Below are 10,057 nucleotides of genomic sequence, written 5' to 3'. Positions count from 1 at the left end.
AAGTTCTCCCCCTCTCTTGTGGAGATCTATTTGATGTAATCTTCTTTTTGCGGTGTGTTTGTTGAGACCGATGAATTGTGGGTTTATGATCAAGTCTATCTATGAATAATATTTGAATCTTCTCTGAATTCTTTTATGTTTGATTGGTTATCTTTGCAAGTCTCTTCAAATTATCCGTTTGGTTTGTCCAACTAGATTGGTAGTTCTTGCCATGGGAGAAGCGCTTAGCTTTGGGTTCGATCTTGCGGTGTCCTTTCCCAGTGACAGAAGGGGCAGCAAGGCACATATTGCATCGTTGCCATCGAGGATAACAACATGGGGTTTATTTCATATTGCATGAATTTATCTCTCTACATCATGTCATTTTGCTTAAGGCGTTACTCTGTTTTTAACTTAATACTCTAGATGCATGCTGGATAGCGGTCGATGAGTGGAGTAATAGTAGTAGATGCAGAATCGTTTCGGTCTACTTGTCACGGACGTGATGCCAATATACATGATCATGCCTAGATATTCTCATAATTATTCACTTTTCTAGGGATTGAAAAAGTTTGAGAATGCCAAAGTATGAAACAATTGCTTGGCTTGTCATCGGGGTTGTGCATGATTAAATACTTTGTGTAGTGAAGATAGAGCATAGCCAGACTATATGATTTCGTAGGGATAACTTTCTTTGGCCATGATATTTTGAGAAGACATGATTACTTTGTTAGTATGCTTGAAGTATTACTATTTTTATGTCAATATTAAACTTTTGTCTTGAATCTTTTGGATCTGAACATTCATGCCACAATAAAGAAAATTACATTGAGAAATATGCTAGGTAGCATTCCACATCAAAATTTCTATTTTTATCATTTACCTACTCGAGGACGAGCAGGAATTAAGCTTGGGGATGCTTGATACGTCTCCAACATATCTATAATTTTTTATTGTTCCATGCTATTATATTATCTGTTTTGGATGTTAATGGGCTTATTTATACACTTCTATATTATTTTTAGGACTAACCTACTAACCCAAGGCCCAATGCAAATTGTTGTTTTTTCCTATTTCAGTGTTTCGTAGAAAAGGAATATCAAACGGAATCCAAACGGAATGAAACCCTCGAGAGGGTTATTTTCGAAACAAACGTGATCCAGAGGACTTGGAGTGGACGTCAAGAAATCAACAAGGAGGCCACGAGGCAGGGGGCGCGCCTACCCCCTGGGCATGCCCTCCACCCTCGTGGGCCCCTCGTGGCTCCACCAACCTACTTCTTCCTCCTATATATATCCATATACCCAGAAAACATCTAGGAGCACCACGAAACCCTATTTCCACTACCGCAACCTTCTGTACCCAAGAGATCCCATTTTGGGGCCTTTTTTGGAGCTCCGCCGGAGGGGGAATCAATCACGAAGGGCTTCTACATCAACACCGTAGCCTCTCCGATGATGTGTGAGTAGTTTACTTCAGACCTTCGGGTCCATAGTTATTAGCTAGATGGATTCTTCTCTCTCTTTGGGTCTCAATACAATGTTCTCCTTGATCTTCTTGGAGATCTATTCGATGTAATTTTTGCGGTGTGTTTGTCGAGATCCGATGAATTGTGGGTTTATGATCAAGTTTATCTATGAACAATATTTGATTCTTCTCTGAAATCTTTTATGTATGATTGGTTATCTTTGCAAGTCTCTTTGAATTATCAGTTTGGTTTGGCCTACTAGATTGATCTTTCTTGCAATGGGAGAAGTGCTTAGCTTTGGGTTCAATCTTGCGGTGTCCTTTCCTAGTGACAACAGGGGCAGCAAGGCACGTATTGTATTATTGCCATCGAGGATAGAAAGATGGGGTTTATATCATATTGCTTGAGTGTATCCCTATACATCATGTCATCTTGCCTAATGCATTACTCTGTTCTTATGAACTTAATACTCTAGATGCATGCTGGATAGCGGACGATGTGTGGAGTAATAGTAGTAGATGCAGAATCGTTTTGGTCTACTTGTCACAGACGTGATGCCTATATACATGATCATGCCTAGATATTCTCATAATTATTCACTTTTCTATCAATTGCTCGACAGTAATTTGTTCACCCATCGTAATACTTATGCTATCTTGAGAGAAGCCACTAGTGAAACCTATGGCCCCTGGGTCTATTCTCTATTATATTAATCTCCCGTCAATTAGCTATTTCTGTCACCGTTTATTTTGCAATCTTTACTTTCAATCTATATCATAAAAATACCAAAAATATTTATCTTATTATTACTATCTCTATCAGATCTCACTCTCGTAAGTGACCGTGAAGGGATTAACAACCCCTTTATCGTATTGGTTGCGAGGTTCTTATTTGTTTCTGTAGGTACGAGGGACTTGCGTGTAGTCTCCTACATGATTGATACCTTGGTTCTCAAAACTAAGGGAAATACTTACGCTACTTTGCTGCATCACCCTTTCCTCTTCAAGGGAAAACCAACGCAGTGCTCAAGAGGTAGCAAGGGGCTCTTGCCCCTCCGCCGCCATGGAGGACATGGACCAGAGGGGAAACCCTTCTCCCATCTAGGGAGAAGGTCAAGAAATAATAAGAAGAAGGGGGTCTCTCTCCCCCTCTCTCCCGGTGGCGCTAGAACACCGCCGGTGCCATCATCGTGTCACCGCAATCTACACCAACACCTCTGTCATCTTCACCAACATCTTCATCACCTTCCCCCTTCTATCTACAGCGGTCCACTCTCCCGCAACCCGCTGTACCCTCTTCTTGAACATGGTGCTTTATGCTTCATATTATTATCCAATGATGTGTTGCCATCCTATGATGTCTGAGTAGATTCTCGTTGTCCTATCGGTAATTGGTGAATTGCTATGATTGGTTTAATTTGCTTGTGGTTATGTTGCTGTCCTTTGGTGCCCATCATATGAGCACGCGCGTGTCCATAGGGTTAGTTGTATGTTGATAGGACTATGTATTGGAGGCCAAGAGTGACAGAAGCTTCAACCTAGCATAGAAATTGATGCATACGGGGTTGAAGGGGGACCAATATATCTTAATGCTATAGTTGGGTTTTACCTTAATGAACGTTAGTAGTTGCGGATGCTTGCTAATAGTTCCAATCATAAGTGCATAGAATTCCATGTGAGGGATGACATGCTAGCACTGGCCTCTCCCACATAAAACTTGATACCGGTCTAGTAAAGTAGTCAATTGCTTAGGGACAATTTCGCAACTGCTACCACCACTTTTACACACTCGCTATACTAACATTATTGCGTCTTTACCTAAACAGCCCCTAGCTTGTATTTATGTGCTCTTTATATTCTTGCAAACCTATCCCGTTACACCTACAAAGTACTTTTAGTGTCATACTTGTTCTAGGTAAAGTGAACATCAAGCATGCGTAGAGTTGTATCGGTGGTCGATAAAACTTGAGGGAATATTTGTTCTACCTTTAGCTCCTCGTTGGGTTCGACACTCTTACTTATCGAAAGAGGCTACAATTGATCCCCTATACTTGTAGGTTATCAGTGGACCGGTGCTTGGGTACTACTAAAGGAAATATGCCCTAGAGGCAATAATAAAGTTATTATTTATTTCCTTATTTCATGATAAATGTTTATTATTCATGCTAGAATTGTATTAACTGGAAACATAATACATGTGTGAATACATAGACAAACGGAGTGTCACTAGTATGCCTCTACTTGACTAGCTCGTTGATCAAAGATGGTTAAGTTTCCTAACCATAGACATGAGTTGTCATTTGATTAACGAGATCACATCATTAGGAGAATGATGTGATTGACTTGACCCATTCCGTTAGCTTAGCACTTGATCGTTTAGTTTGTTGCTATTGCTTTCTTCATGACTTATACGTGTTCCTATGACTATGAGATTATGCAACTCCCGTTTACGGGAGGAACACTTTGTGTGCCACCAAACGTCACAACGTAACTGGGCGATTATAAAGGTGCTCAACAGGTGTCTCCAAAGGTACTTGTTGGGTTGGCGTATTTCGAGATTAGGATTTGTCACTCCAATTGTCGGCGAGGTATCTCTGGGACCACTCGATAATGCACATCACTATAAGCCTCGCAAGCATTGCAACTAATGAGTTAGTTGCGGGATGATGTATTACGAAACGAGTAAAGAGACTTGCCGGTAACGAGATTGAACTAGGTATTGAGATACCGATGATCGAATCTCGGGCAAGTAACATACCGATGACAAAGGGAACAACGTATGTTGTTCTGCGGTCTGACCGATAAAGATCTTCGTAGAATATGTAGGAGCCAATATGTGCATCTAGGTCCCACTATTGGTTATTGACCAGAGAGGTGTCTCGGTCATGTCTACATAGTTCTCGAACCCGTAGGGTCCGCACGCTTAACGTTCGTTGATGATATAGTACTATGAGTTATGTATGTTGGTGACCGAGTTTTGGATGAGATCACGGATATGACGAGGAACTCTAGAATGGTCCGGAAGTAAAGATTGATATGTGGATAGTAGTGTTTGATCTCCGGAAGGGGTTCCGGATGTTTCCCGAAATGTTTGGGCATGAGAACACTTTATCTGGGCCAAAGGGGAAAGCCCACGAGGTTTTTGGAAAGCGCAAAAGGAAGTTTTGCGGAGTCTAGGGGCCAGACGCCAGGGTCCCTGGCGTCTGGGTCCAGACGCCGGGAACCCCGGCATCTGGCCCTGGAGTCTGAGAAGGACTCTTGCATTTCGGCTGAAACCGACTTTGTGGAGGCTTTTACTCCAAGTTTCGACCCCAAGGCTCAACATATAAATAGAGGGGCAGGGCTAGCACCCAAGACAGATCAAGAAACACCAAGTCGTGTGTGGGCTACCCCGTCCCCTCTAGTTTATCCTCCGTCATAGTTTTTGTAGTGCTTAGGCGAAGCCCTGCGGAGATTGTTCTTCACCAACACCGTCACCACGCCGTCGTGCTGCGGGAACTCATCTACTACTTCGCCCCTCTTGCTGGATCGAGAAGGCGAGGACGTCACCGAGCCGAACGTGTGCAGAACTCGGAGGTGCCGTGCTTTCGGTACTTGGATCGGATGGATCGTGAAGACGTACGACTACATCAACCACTTTGTGATAACGCTTCCGCGAACAGTCTACGAGGGTACGTAGACAACACTCTCCCCTCTTGTTGCTATGCATCACCATGATCCTGCGTGTGCGTAGGATTTTTTTTTGAAATTACTACGTTCCCCAACAACTACCCTTCCTTGGACAAGCATCCGCAACTACGAAAGAAGAATTAAGGTAAACCTAACCATAGCATGAAACATATGGATCCAAATCAACCCCTTACGAAGCAACGCATAAACTAGGGTTTAAGCTTCTGTCACTCTAGCAACCCGTCATCTACTTATTACTTCCCAATGCTTTCCCCTAGGCCCAAACAATGATGAAGTGTCATGTAGTCGACATTCACATAACACCACTAAAGGAAAGACAACATACATCTCATCAAAATATCGAACGAATACCAAATTCACATGACTACTTATAACAAGACTTCTCCCATGTCCTCAGGAACAAATGTAACTACTCAAAAATCATATTCATGTTCATAATCAGAGGGGTATTAATGTGCATAAAGGATCTTAACATATAATCTTCCACCGAATAAACCAACTAGCATCAACTACAAGGAGTAATCAACACTACTAGCAACCCACAAGTAGCAATCTGAGGTTTTGAGACAAAGGTCGGATACAAGAGATGAACTATGGTTTGAGAGGAGATGGTGGAGGTGAAGATGTTAATGGATATTGACCCCCTCCCGATGAGAGGGTCGATGGTGATGACGATGGTGATGATTTTGTTGAAGAACGTAGTAATTTCAAAAAAATTCCTACGCACACGCAAGATCATGGTGATGCATAGCAACGAGAGGGAAGGGTGTTGTCCACATACCCTCGTAGACCGCAAGCGGAAGCGTTTGCACAACGCGGTTGATGTAGTCGTACGTCTTCACGGCCCGACCGATCAAGCACCGAAACTACGGCACCTCCGAGTTCTAACACATGTTCAGCTCGATGACGATCCCCGGACTCCGATCCAGCAGAATGTCCGGGAAGAGTTCTGTCAGCATGACGGCGTGGTGATGATCTTGATGTTCTACTGTCGCAGGGCTTCGCCTAAGCACCACTACAATATTATCGAGGATTATGGTGGACGGGGCACCGCACATGGCTAAGAGATCAATGATCAATTGTTGTGTCCATGGGGTTCCCCTGCCCCTGTATATAAAGGAGCAAGGGGGGAGGCGGCCGGCCTAGGAGGAGGGCGCACCAAGGGAGGAGTCCTACTCCCACCGGGAGTAGGACTCCTCCTTTCCTTGTTGGAGTAGGAGAGAAGGAAAGAGGAGGAGAGGAAGAAGGAAAAGGGGGCTGCACCCCTTGTCCAATTTGGACCAGAGGGGGGCCGCGCGCCTCCTTCCTTTTGGCCTCTCTCCTCTATTCCCGTATGGCCCAATAAGGCACATATACTGCCCGACGAATTCCCGTAACTCTCTGGTACTCCGATAAATACCCGAATCACTCGGAACCTTTCTGATGTACGAATATAGTCGTCCAATATGTCGATCTTTACATTTCGACCATTTCGAGACTCCTCGTCATGTCCCCGATCTCATCCGAGACTCCGAAATCCTTCGGTACATCAAAACTCATAATATAACTGTCATCGAAACTTTGAGCGTGCGGACCCTACGGGTTCGAGAACAATGTAGACATGACCGAGACACGTCTCCGGTCAATAACCAATAGCGGAACCTGGATGCTCATATTGGCTCCCACATATTCTACGAAGATCTTTATCTTTCAAACCGCATAACAACATATGTTGTTCCCTTTGTCATCGGTATGTTACTTGCTCGAGATTCGATCGTCGGTATCTTAATACCTAGTTCAATCTTGTTACCGGCAAGTCTCTTTACTCGTTCCGTAATACATCATCTCGCAACTAACTCATTAGTTGCATTGCTTGCAAGGCTTAAGTGATGTGCATTACCGAGAGGGCCTAGAGATACCTCTCCGACAATCAAAGTGACAAATCCTAATCTCGAAATACGCCAACCCAACATGTACCTTTGGAGACACCTGTAGAGCACCTTTATAATCACCCAGTTACGTTGTGACGTTTGGTAGCACACAAAGTGTTCCTCCGGTAAACGGGAGTTGCATAATCTCATAGTCATAGGAACATGTATAAGTCATGAAGAAAGCAACTTTGTTTGTCTATGTATTCACACATGTATCATGTTTCCGGTTAATACAATTCTAGCATGAATAATAAACATTTATCATGAAATAAGGAAATAAATAATAACTTTATTATTGCCTCTAGGGCATATTTCCTTACGTCTCCCACTTGCACTAGAGTCAATAATCTAGTTCACATCGCCATGTGATTTAACATCAATAGTTCACATCTTTATGTGGTTAACACCCATAGTTCACATCGACATGTAAGCAACACCCAAAGGGTTTACTAGAGTTAGTAATCTAGTTCACATCGCTATGTGATTAACACCCAAAGAGTACTAAGGTGTGATCATGTTTTGCTTGTGAGATAATTTTAGCCAACGGGTCTGTCACATTCAGATCCGTAAGTATTTTGCAAATTTCTATGTCTATAATGCTCTGCACGGAGCTACTCTAGATAATTGCTCCCACTTTCAATATGTATCCAGATTGAGACTTAGAGTCATCTGGATCAGTGCCAAAATTTGCATCGACATAACCCTTTACGACAAACCTTTTTGTCACCTCCATAATCGAGAAAAATATCCTTTTTCCAGTAAGGATAATTTTGACCGTTGTCCAGTGATCTACTCCTAGATCACTATTGTACTCCCTTGCCAAAATTAGTGTAGGGTATACAATAGATCTGGTACACAACATGGCATACTTTATAGAACCTATGGCTGAGGCATAGGGAATGACTTTTACTCTCTTTCTATCTTTTGCCGTGGTCGGGCTTTGAGTCTTACTCAATTTCACACCTTGTTACACAGGCAAGAACTCTTTCTTTGACTGTTCCATTTTGAGCTACTTCAAAATCTTGTCAAGGTATGTACTCATTGAAAAAACTTATCAAGCGTCTTGATCTATGTAAGCAGCTTCACCGGGGTCTTTCTTTGAAATACTCCTTTCAAACACTCCTTTATGTTTTGTAGAATAATTCTACATTATTTCCGATCAACAATATGTCATTCACATATACTTATCAGAAATGCTATAGTGCTCCCACTCACTTTCTTGTAAATACAGGCTTCACCGCAAGTCTGTATAAAACTATATGCTTTGATCAACTCATCAAAGCATATATTCCAACTCCGAGATGCTTGCACCAGTCCACAGATGGATCGCTGGAGCTTGCACATTTTGTTAGCACCTTTAGGATTGTCAAAACCTTCTGGTTGCATCATATACAACTCTTCTTTAATAAATCCATTAAGGATTGCAGTTTTGTTATCCATTTGCCAGATTTCTTAAAATGCGGCAATTGCTAACATGATTCGGACATACTTAAGCATAGATACGAGTGAGAAATTCTCATCATAGTCAACACCTTGAACTTGTCGAAAACCTTTTGCGACAATTCTAGCTTTGTAGATAGTAACACTACTATCAGCGTTCGTCTTCCTCTTGAAGATCCATTTAATCTCAATGGCTCGCCGATCCTTGGGAAATTCAATCAAAGTCCATACTTTGTTCTCATACATGGATCTCATCTCACATTTCATGGCCTCAAGCCATTTTGCGGAATCTGGGCTCACCATCGCTTCCTCATAGTTTGTAGGTTCGTCGTGTTCAAGTAACATGACCTCCAGAACAGGATTATCGTACCACTCTGGTGCGGATCTCACTTTGGTTTACCTACGAGGTTCGGTAGTAACTTGATCTGAAGTTACATGATCATCATCATTAGCTTCCTCACTAACTGGTGCAGGTGTCACAGAAACCGGTTTCTGTGATGTACTACTTTCCAATAAGGGAGCAGGTATAGTTACCTCATCAAGTTCTACTTTCCTCCCACTCACTTCTTTCGAGAGAAACTCCTTCTCTAGAAAGGATCCATTCTTAGCAACGAATGTCTTACCTTCGGATCTGTGATAGAAGGTGTACCCAATTGTCTCCTTTGAGTATCCTATGAAGACGCACTTCTGCGATTTGGGTTTGAGCTTATTAGGTTGAAACTTTTTCACATAAGCATTGCAACCTCAGACTTTAAGAAACGACAACTTAGGTTTCTTGCCAAACCATAGTTCATACGGTGTCGTCTCAACGGATTTAGATGGTGCCCTATTTAACGTGAATGCAGCTGTCTCTAATGCATAACCCCAAAACGATAGTGGTAGATCGGTAAGAAACATCATAGATCGCACCATATCTAATAAAGTATGGTTATGACGTTCGAACACACCATTATGCTATCATGTTCCAGGTGGCACGAATTTGTGAAACTATTCCACATTGTTTTAATTGAAGACCAAACTCGTAACTCAAATATCCGTCTCCGCGATCAGATCATAGAAACCTTTTTTTCTTGTCACGATGATTTTCCACTTCACTCTGAAATTCTTTGAACTGTTCAAATGTTTCAGAGTTATGTTTCATCAAGTAGATATACCCATATCTGCTCAAATCATCTGTGAAGGTCAGAAAATAACGATACCCGCCGCGAGCCTTAACACTCATCGGAACGCATACAACAATATGTATTATTTCCAATAAGCCAGTTGCTTGCTCCATTGTTCCAGAGAACGGAGTTTTAGTCATCTTGCCCATAAGGCATGGTTCGCAAGCATCAAGTGATTCATAATCAAGTGATTCCAAAATCCCATCAGCATGGAGTTTCTTCATGCAATTTACACCAATATGACCTAAACGGCAGTGCCACAAACAAGTTGCACTATCATTATTAACTTTGCATCTTTTGGGTTCAATATTATGAATATGTGTATCACTACGATCGAGATCCAACAAACCATTTTCGTTGGTGTGTATGACCATAGAAGGTTTTATTCATGTAAATAGAACAACAATT

This window comes from Triticum aestivum, chromosome 3A (genome assembly GCF_018294505.1).
Source record: "Triticum aestivum cultivar Chinese Spring chromosome 3A, IWGSC CS RefSeq v2.1, whole genome shotgun sequence".
Lineage (NCBI taxonomy): Eukaryota > Viridiplantae > Streptophyta > Magnoliopsida > Poales > Poaceae > Triticum > Triticum aestivum.
This window is presented reverse-complemented; position numbering follows the sequence as displayed.